This window comes from Babylonia areolata, chromosome 32 (assembly GCF_041734735.1).
Source record: "Babylonia areolata isolate BAREFJ2019XMU chromosome 32, ASM4173473v1, whole genome shotgun sequence".
NCBI classification, from domain to species: Eukaryota; Metazoa; Mollusca; class Gastropoda; order Neogastropoda; family Buccinidae; genus Babylonia; species Babylonia areolata.
This window is the reverse complement of record NC_134907.1, coordinates 22,895,344-22,906,749: the sequence shown is the minus strand read 5'-3', so window position 1 is coordinate 22,906,749 and position 11,406 is coordinate 22,895,344. Positions and strand designations below refer to the sequence as shown.

Sequence of the window (11,406 nt, the reverse complement as noted above, 5' to 3'; positions counted from 1 at the left end):
AGACACAATGTTTGCCTGCCCGCAAAAAAGAAAAAGAAGAAAGATTAAAGGGATGTAGTTCAATAGGCCTTTATTGGCTGAACAATCAGTTTTGAATGTTGAATATCGTTTACAGTATCATATTATCATAAAAATCAAATAAAAAGAGACTGGAAAAAATGTGTGCGTGTGCGCGCGCGTGCGTGTGGGGGAGGGGTGTGTGTGTGTGTGTGTGTGTGTGCGTGCATCACTGTGTGTGTGCATCACTGCGTGTCACAGTGTGTGTGTGTGTGTGTGCGTGCGTGCGTGCGTGCATTTGTGTTTGCGTGTCTGTGTATTACTGTGTGTGCGTGTCACAGTGTGTGTGTGCGCGCGCGCGTTTGTGTTTGCTGTGTGTGTCAGTGTGCCGGTGAGGAGAGACAGACCACGAGATGGAAGCAGACAGACAAACAGACAGACAGACAGACAGCCGAGAGTTTAACTATGTAGGTTCAGCTTTAGTTTCATTGATGTGACGTCAAAGGCTGCGGACTGATCTATATAGTATACGCTACACAACACCTGTTGGAAAAAAAAAGATAGAGAGACACAGAGAGAGAGACAGAGAAGCGCGATGAGATGCCTGACTTTCGCACAAACCCAAAACGCTCATCAGTCCGCCTGTTCAGAGCGTTGCCGGTGTCAAACATTAACAACGTAAGTGGGATGAGCTTTGCCGGTGTCAAACATTAACAACGTAAGTGGGATGAGCTTTGCCGGTGTCAAACATTAACAACGTAAGTGGGATGAGCTTTGCCGGTGTCAAACATTAACAACTGTAAGTGGGATACAATAATTAGGCAACAAACACAAACAAAACAAAAATCAAACAAACTAATCAGCTGCCGGATGTATAAAAATACAACCCTTAAGTAAAAGGTACATATATAGCGACCAATTACTGAAACACACACACACTTTCAAACACAAACAAATAAGCAAACAAACAAAATAATTGCACAAAAATGCAGTTAAGTGAAATGTACGTATATAGCGACCAATTACTTAAACACGCACGCACACACACACACACACACACACACACACGCACGCACGCACGCACACACACACACACGCACGCACGCACGCACGCACACACACACACACACATACGAATAGCGCGCGCACGCACACTTCTATAACATTACGCACGCACTGACACACACACACTGCCAGTTTGGCAGCAAAAGGAGTAATAAAAGATCTGTGCCATGAAGGAAAGTGTTGCGTGTTGTTCTCTCCTCCGAAGGCCCAGTGGGCCTAGTGGAGAGACTCATGACATCTGCACATTGTTGGTTGGGACCTGGTACCACTGTAGAGAGACCCTGTTCTATCATGACGACATCTGCACATTGTTGGTTGGGACCTGGTACCACTGTAGAGAGACCCTGTTCTATCATGACGACATCTGCACATTGTTGGTTGGGACCTGGTACCACTGTAGAGAGACCCTGTTCTATCATGACATCTGCACATTGTTGGTTTGGACCTGGTACCACTGTGGAGTGACCCTGTTCTATCATGACATCTGCACATTGTTGGTTGGGACCTGGTACCACTGTGGAGTGACCCTGTTCTATCATGACATCTGCACATTGTTGGTTGGGACCTGGTATCACTGTGGACAGACCCTGTTCTATCATGACGACATCTGCACATTGTTGGTTGGGACCTGGTATCACTGTGGAGAGACTCTGCTCTATCATGACGACATCTGCACATTGTTGGTTGGGACCTGGTACCACTGTGGAGAGACTCTGCTCTGTCATGACGACATCTGCACATTGTTCGTTTTTACCTGGTACTACTGTGGAGAGACCCTGTTCTATCATGACGACATCTGCACAATGTTGGTTGGGACCTGGTACCACTGTGGAGAGACTCTGCTCTATCATGATGACATCTGCACATTGTTGGTTTGGACCTGGTACCTCTGTGGAGAGACCCTGTTCTATCATGACGACATCTGCACAGTGTTGGTTGGGACCTGGTACCTCTGTGGAGAGACCCTGTTCTATCATGACATCTGCACATTGTTGGTTGGGACCTGGTACCACTGTGGAGAGACCCTGTTCTATCATGACATCTGCACAGTGTTGGTTGGGACCTGGTACCTCTGTGGAGAGACCCTGTTCTATCATGACGACATCTGCACATTGTTGGTTGGGACCTGGTACCACTGTGGAGAGACCCTGTTCTATCATGACGACATCTGCACATTGTTGGTTGGGACCTGGTACCACTGTGGAGAGACCCTGTTCTATCATGACGACATCTGCACATTGTTGGTTGGGACCTGGTACCAATGTGGAGTGATGGCCTAGAGGTAACGCGTCCACCTAGGAAACGAGAGAATCTGAGCACACTGGCTCGAATCCCGGCACAGTCGCCAGTGTTTTCTCAGTCCCCCTCATAAGACCTTGAGTGGTGGTTTGGACGCTAGTCATTCGGATGAGACGATAAACCGAGGTCCCGTGTGCAGCATTCACTTAGCGCGCTTAAAAAAAAACCACGGCAACAAAAAGGTCCCCGGCAAAATTCTGTAGAAAAATCAATTTCGATTCAGAAAAAATGCAGACAGGAAAAAATATTTTAAAATGGGTGGCGCACTCAGAGAAGCGACACGCTCTCCCTTGGTAGAGCAGCCCGAATTTCACACACAGAACTCTGTTGTGACAAAAAAAAAAGTAATACAATACAATACAATACAATACAATACAATAATTATTTGATTAGGAATGGCCCGTGGTGTATCAGGTTAGACTTACGGTCGCTCCCTCTCTCTGTCATTCTTTCTATGAAGCGATCGATGTTGACGACTCTTCGCGGACGACTGCCTACTGTACCGCAACATCGACACCCTTCAGGGCCACATCACCCTGCAGGAAGACCTGAGACACCTTGAGGACTGGGCCAAGAGATGGGGGATGTGCTTCAATGCACATAAATTTTACATCCTGTCCTCCTGGAGCAAGTCAACCTATATGTACAGCTTCAATGGAGTCTTCCTGAAACAGGTTCAGCAAAATCAGTACCTAGGAGTGCTCATCTCAGATGACCTAAAATGGGGACAACATATTGCCAACATCTCTCGAAAATCCGGATCAACAGTGAGCTTCTTACACCGGAATCTCCGGAATTGCCCAAAGGAGTGTAGGCGCCTGGCGTACATCGCACTAGTGAGATCCAGACTGGAATATGCAGCAACTTGACAGTGTGGGACCCATCCTACCAACAGGACATCGAGAAGTTGGAGAGGGTACAGAGACAGGCAACACGCTTCATCACAAAGGACTACAGGACCAGAGAACCAGGTTGTGTAAACTGAATGCTGCGGGATTTGAATCTTCCCCCACTGGCTGATCGTCGCAGACAGGCACGATTAGGCCTGATGTACAAGACAGCTGCAGATCTCATCCCCGCCATTCCTCCCCCAAACTTCCTGACCCCTGTGAATGCTGGCCGCAGACGGATACGACCCCCCAAGTATGAGGACTTCGAAGTCTTCAACATCGTCAAACGCCGCGTGGTCAGAAACACTCATGGCTTCCAGCTACCTATCAGAAACACAGAACAGTATGCACATTCCTTCTTCGTGCAGACAGTGATGGACTGGAACCATCTGGAGGAGGACATCGTCAGAGCAGGCTCTGCCAGCGCATTTACATCAGCGCTTGGCAGATTAACATCGCCTGCCTCCTAAGCATCTAGACAGCAGAAGAGATTTTAACCAGTTTTTAAACCTGTAGATACCTGTTGTGGCTACTCATTGAGACTTGAACCTGTACGGGAAAGACTGTTACGTCAGTGTGGTGGCCTTTTCTACTATTTTTACGCTCTCCCTGTTCCGTCGCGTTTATAGCTAATGATTGGCTCCTGCGACGTATGCATCCAGATCCAGATCCAGATGTTGTGATGGTCTTGCACAGGCCTGCTTTTACAGGTACTCTAAATTTTCTAAGATTTCTTCAGATCTTCCATAGCTCAATAGGACCTTTCATCTCAATGAGATCTTCCCACGAGTTCAGTTAAAAAAAAAAAAAAAAAAAAAAGCCCATCGCACATGGGGCGTCAAGCAGCAAGTTTCACGCGACAAGCAGCAAGTTTCGCGCAGCGCCCAGTGTGCAAGGTTTTCAGGCAGCAAGAGTCGCGCGCCACGCAGCAAGATCGCCGTTGCCGCGCGTCGTGTTTCTTCGATAGAACTTGTCCTATTCCCCCGCGACAAATGCAACAGACGTGCGTGGAGCAACCAATCACGAGATCTGCTCGTTTCACGTGAGACAAAATGGCTGACATCGTTTGGACTCGATTCATTCGTTTGACGTTGCTCAGTTTATCATGAAAACAAAGTGGTTTGGAAGTAAACGACTGATTAGACTGTTTGGATGAATAGATTGTCATTACATCTGAACGCATGTCTGTTTAAGAGTGATTTCTGTGAGTGCCCCAAAAATGTTGACTTACTACTTTGAACAGCAACTCACATGGTAACGTTTGTAATTCCTGCATGAGAATATTCAGAGAACAAAAGTATTCTTGACTGAAATTGTAAGGATAACTGGATTTCCAAATATCTCAAGTTTTAGAGCAGTACACACTTCTTTATTTCCACACACACATCATGTGCAAGTACACACACACACGCCCGCGCGCGCGCACACGCGGGTGCGCACACACACACACACACCACCACCACATACAAAAAAAACACAACTGAACATTCACGGAGATCGCCACGCTCTTTGCAATTGGTTCGTGGCTGGTATTCGTTGCGATATCTTTTTTCCTTTGAAGTTCGAACAGCACACACAGTACTTCGTTCCTCCCGTTTTCGCCCAGACCCATTGTGAAGCATTTACACAAGTACTCGCAACTTTCATTTTTAGAGACGTCCCACGAATTCTCTTTCCGGCTTAATCAAGGGCAAATTACTGTCTTTTTTTCTCTAATGAACAAAGTCTATAAGCGTACAAAAAAATAAATAGATAAATAAATAAAATAAAATAAATAAATAAAATAAAATAAATAAATAGATAAAATAAAAAAATAAAAAAATAAATAAAATAAAATAAAAAAAAAATAAATAAATAAATTTTAAAATAAAAAATAATAATTTTAAAAAATAAATAAATAAAAATAAATAGATAGATAAAAATACAACAACAACAACAACAAAACAAAACAAAACAAAAACAAAAACAAAAAAACAAAAACAAAAAAAAACCGCGCAGATAACTAGATCTAGTAGAAAGGTTGTCTCCCGTGACACCATCCATTGAGCAGACGTCTCGCACTCGTCGACATGGCAGCCAGGCAAGCAGCTCTTCGTCTTCTTTCCAGCAGAAGCCATCTTTTGCGTAGCACAAGCGCAAGATGGCGTTCTTCTGCGTCGGAAGTAAGACCAAGGTATCGTTTTCCTTTAAGCTTAATGCCCTTTAGAAACAACAAAATCTTTCCATTCCCACAGCAATCCCTATCAGGCCTGCGTGGCGTGCGCAGTTTTCTTAAGAGTTCAAAGTCCATTTCGACTTTGATTCGAATCAAATAATAGCAATTATCCACATTTCTTTCTCTCCACGCATTGTTGTGAACACGGTTACTCATTCCGTCAAAATGGGAAATTTGTGGATACTGCTCAAATATTTCGTGTCATGCATGTGAAAGTGCTCATGCGAGTTGATTTCAAAGTCCGTTCCAAAGTCCGTTCCAAAGTTTTGTTCATCAATTTAGTCTCCTTATGTTTACAGTTTTCAGGATCAGGATTTGGGGCGTTGTTTTATACAACTTAGCCATTTTTGGCTTTTTATGCCCCTTCAGATTTGTTCCTTTACATTGTTGGTCAGGTCGTTGACTAGCTGTCATTTTATCCATCAAAGTCATATTTCGCTTTTGTCAATAACTCGTGTTTATCTATGAGGTTCTTAAAAGTATTTATACTAGGTGCACGTTTGATATGTTAATTTGTTCCAATAATTTGTTCAAGAAAAGTTAATTGATATATGTTATTAAACACCGTATTATAAAAGTAAAACAATTGTGTGCGAGTGTGACATAAACGCGCGGACACACACACACATGCAAACACACACACACACACACACACACACACACACACACAAGATGCACACACACTTGTAGGGTGTTGTTAGAATTAGTGTGTGCTGATGTCACACACACACACACACACACACACACACACACACACACACACACACAAACAACAACAACAAAAAACACACACACACAGAGGCTATAAACAATAGACTACAAACACATACACATGCAGTTTTTATACTTCCAGTTTCATCTGTCAAAACACCTTGTGTAGTGCCAACAAAAAAACCCAGCTGTCTCACTCTCAGGGCTTGGTCTGTGGCCCACAGCCAGTTATCAATGGAACAGATATTTTGTCACCTGTCATAAGGTAATTCATTTCCATAATGTCTGGGTACTGTGGGGTGGGGTAGGAGAGGGGAAGGGGAGGGGGGGTTACCATGCACACAAGTTTACACAGAAACAGCTGCATACTTATACAAATTTTACAGTCCATGAAATGCTCCCTGCCTGGGAGGTTTTAGCTCTGCAGCGGTCAACTGTCAAGTCATAAACTGTATGCTGTTAGTGTTAAAATCATTTTCAGAGAATTACATATATGTGTTACATATGTTATATAGATTTTATGCATTACATAATGTACACAGTTAACGAACTGATTAGGGAAATTAGATAAAAGCATACATGGGGGTTCCATTAACAGTTTGACACAGTTTTTGTTCTGTCTGTCTGATAGTGATAATTTAGCCATACATATATTTTGCTGCATTTTACTTTATATAAATAACAACTGTTATGTCATCGCCTAATTTGTTCATGACTAATTAATATGCTGTCTTTTGAAAAGGTTTCATATGCGAAAGACTTGATAACGAATTTCGCGGCTGAAGCTTTCCTTTGTTCATCAAGAGATTAAACACCTGCTTCTCTGTAATTCCCTAAATTTGATGTAAGAATGGGCACACCTAGAGTGAGTTTATAAGCCTTATAATCAATGCTTTGCAGCTTCTTTAACAAATGCAGTGGAGCACTGAAGAATACCTCTTGAGCGTACGTCAAGCGTGAACGTACGAGGGAGGTAGTGAGAGATATCAGCGCTTTGGTATCTTGCCCCCAGTGCTGTTTACAAATTATTTTAAGGAAATTTAGACCATTTCTTGCTTTGTTTAGTATATAGTCAATATAATAATTCCATGAAAGCTTTGAAGAAAGATAGACTCCCAAAAATTAAATAGATTGTGTATATCTGATGATGGTACCATTTATTGTAAACACGGAGAGCTTTTCTGGGCCTGATCCTGTATTAAATAGCATCATATTTGTTTTTTCTAAGGACAATGATAAGCCATTTTCTGCCATAAAGTTGCTATTTTATCAATTTCCCGCTGGTTTATTTTCTTTATGTAATTCAGTGTCCTAGTAGGCGTTTTATTTTTCATTGTCACCTTCATCCATAAACGAATGTCATCAGCAGATTGGATCAGCAGTCAGGTCGCCAGTACTCGCACACCCCCACCTTTCGCACGCGTTCGTCGACTTGCGCAAATCTACTGGCTTGTCGAGCTACATGCCTCATTTTATTTACGTAACACATGCGCAATGACTCATTTCCGTTTGTTTCCAACAAGTTGCGAGACGTGCCATCCTTTTCTTTGCACTGACAAGGAGGAAAATCAACCTGAATTGGAGAGGTAAGTCAGGAAGGCCGCCATTGCTATTTATTGCTAACGCGTCATGTGACTTCCTGTAAGGCTATGGAATGTTGGGAGGAGGTTTATTTTAAGAGTTTTCGGTCATTTTGATTGGGAAAACCAGTCTATTTTTAGATGCACTGCTGGATACCACGTGTTTTGAGCTTGCCGCTTCCAATGGGACTGTGCGAGAGGGGGGGAAGGATTTTTACAGGAGTGCCACAAGTCGCACAGTAACCTGCTTTCACACATTAAAGTTTTTTTTTTTTTTTTTTATTAATTATTCAGTGTGTGATGTGAACATGTGTAAGGTCTGCATTTGCATCATTTGATTATTGTTATAAACCTAGGCCTAATTAAAATTTCTGATAGCTGTATTTTGTTATTGAATATGGAATTTTGGAATTTTTTCCCCCCAAGACTTTTTTTTTCCATTTTATAACACAAAATGTGTTGACAGAAGATATTGTTATTCAAATATTACATCTTATGATATGAAACAATGACATTGGCAGTAGCAATGAATGAAAATAAAAACAACAAACAAAAAAAACAAAAAAAAACAAAAAGATGGATCTGAGAGGGGTGAGAGAGATTTTTTTTTTTTTTTTTGAATCTTCGTATCTATTGTGTTTTTTCATATGCGATGTAAGTTACAATAGCATGTCAAATTTATTGCTGTCAGAAATGGCTTCATCTCAACCAAAAGCACGCCCAAAGACCCTCAAGTACACTGAGGAGTCCATGCAGGCAGCATGCAAGGCTGTCTGTGAGGACAAGAAGCAGCTACGAGAGGCAGCCAGGCTGTATGGGGTCCCTCCATCTACCTTAAAGGACCGCCTGAAAGGAAGAAAGCCATTCCATGAAGTTGAGAGGACAGTCATCACATCCAAGGAGGAGGAACGGCTTGTTGAATGGATGAAGGAGTGTGCGAGGAGAGGATTTGGCCGGACCATGGGCCAAGTTCAACGAGCCGTTCAGTCCATTCTCAACGAACGGAATGCTGTCACCATCTTCAAGGACAACCTACCGGGCAAGAAGTGGGTATCCCTTTTCCTCCAGCGCCACAAGGATGTCGCCCTACGCACGCCACAAGGCCTTGGAGCACAGAGGGCCTCTGTCACTGAGGCCAAGTTGAGATCTTGGTTCCGAACAGCCGCCAAGGAGATCCAGGAGGCTGGCGGAGATGTCTTGGATCACCCCTCTAGGATCTTCAACTGCGATGAGAGTGGCTTCCAGCTTGGGGGGGTGGCTTTGCCAAGGTCATGACGGGAAAGGAGGACAAACGTGTCTATCAAGTGACATCTGATACACACACGCAGATCACCGTTCTGGCCTGTGGCAGTGCCTCTGGGGAAGTCCTCAACCCCCTGATAATCTTCCCAGGCCAAAGGTTTTCCTATAACCCCTTGGAGGGCTTCCCAGAAGCACATTTTGGAAAATCCAAGAATGGTTGGATTGATGGGGACATTTTTTTGCATGGCTGAAAGATGGTTTTATCCCTGCAACCCAACACCTCCCCAGACCGATTGTTTTGTTTGCAGATGGACACAAGACACACCTGACAATGGCAGTAAGTGAGCTCTGCAGAGATCATGACATCATTTTGTATCTCCTTCCCAGCCATGCCAGCCATGTGGTGCAACCACTGGATCTGACCACCTTCAAACTGTTGAAACAGGTGTGGAGAGAGGAGGTTTTGAAGTTTCAGGAGGAGAATTGTGACACCGTGGGCAAGAGAGAGTTTGCAGGGGTGTTGAAGAAGGCTTGGGAACGTGGGATAAAAAAGGATGTCATGATCTCTGGCTTTAGAGCCGCTGGACTGTGCCCATGGAACCCTGACCACGTAGACATGACAAAGTTAGGACCATGTCAACTGTACTCGACTGGCCCAGATGAGACCACTGGACCAGTGACAGGGACAACTGAGACCGACGTCCCGACAGTGACTCCCACAACAGTGACTGATCTGTCAGTGACTGACGATGTGACAGTGACTGCGACAGCAGACATGCATGACGATGTGACAGTGACTGCGACAGCAGACATGCATGACGATGTGACAGTGACTGCGACAGCAGACATGCATGACGATGTGACAGTGACTGCGACAGCAGACATGCATGACGATCTCTTTGATTATCCAGCAGACATGCTTGATGATCTCCCTGATTATCTATCGTCTCCCACAATCTGCCCATCTCTTCTGCCACCACTTTCGCCCTTGCCTTCCACATCAACTGTGACTGTTCCATTATCAGCATCTATTGACATTTCTTCTGCCACCGCTACCCCTGTAGTATCAACATTGCCCTCATCGTCTCAAGTTTCATCATCAAACTCGTTTGTTGCTTCTTCCTCCTCTTCTTCATTGACTGACAATGTGACGACAAAAGAGGATCTGGACAGACTGCTTGACGTGACTGCTAAAGCTGGACTTGACAAATTAGTACGCTACAGGACCCTCCATTCTTTTGGACTTCAATCTGATGACCCAGAGGAGCGGCTGTTTTGTCATTTGTACACAAAACTGACGACACAGACTGACAGATCAAAGACAGAAGGACGGACATTTGAGAATCTACCCCTTCCATCACGTTGGACTCACAAAAAGAAAACTGCCTTACAGCCCCCCAAAATGGTCAGCAGTGACGCATTTAGACAGTACGTCACTGACGTCGAGACAAAAAAGAGAAAAATAGAAGAAGATAAAGAAAAAAGGAGAAAAGAAAGGGAAGAGAAGAAGAGAAGAATGGAAGAAGAAAAAGAGAAAAAGAGAAAAGAAAGAGAAATTAAAAAAAAAGAGCGAGAAGAAAAGAAAGTACAAAAAGAAAAGGAAAAGGTGGAGAAGCGTAAATCCAAGTCCCAAAAGAAAAAGACACCAAGACAAACTGACATTGGCAATGACGACACAAGTGACAATGACAGTTTGACTTCCTCCAAATGTGTGGACAATGACAGTGACATTTCCATTGACGGTGTGCTTGATGACAATGTGTGTCAAGTGTGTATTGGGGAGAAAGATGGTGAATTTTGTGAATGGATCGGTTGTGATTGCGGCAGATGGTACCATATTGGTTGTTTGGACGATCCGAATTTGCAAGGGATGAGTTTCAGTGAGATTCAAGCGTTGACATATGTTTGTGAAAAGTGTGAAAGTCTGATGAAAAGAAAAGAAACCAGTGGAAATTTGACAGTTGGAAAGTCTGATGAAAAAAAAAAGCCAGTGAAAATTTCAGTTGGAAATTCTGATGAAAAAAAAAGCCAGTGAAAATTTGACATTAAATTGATGATTTGTTTTTTAAATGAACATTTTTTTGTGTTTGCTGGAGAGATGTTGACATACATCTGTGAAAAATGTGAAAGTCTGATGCACAAAAAATGCCAGTGAAAATTTGACAGTTTCAGTTTTGTTTCAATTTGTTTCAATTTGACAATTTCACAATGAGTGGATAATGTCACAATATTTGCATTAAATTGATTTGTTTTTTAAATGAAAATTTTTGTTGTGTGTGCTGGAGAGATAGCTGTGCGAGAGGGCGAGAGAGAGAGAGAGAGAGAAAGAGAGAGAGAGAGAGAGAAACGAGGTGTGTGGGGGTGGGGGTGGGGGGTAGACAGAGAAACAGAGCTGTGCGAGAGGGGG

At 43.4% G+C, this 11,406-nt stretch overlaps 1 pseudogene; it reads left to right on the top strand.

The window, feature by feature from the left end:
• The first annotated feature begins 8,173 nt into the window (after positions 1–8,173).
• LOC143276667 (uncharacterized) lies at positions 8,174–11,251 on the top strand (annotated as a pseudogene).
• The last annotated feature ends 155 nt before the right edge of the window (positions 11,252–11,406 follow it).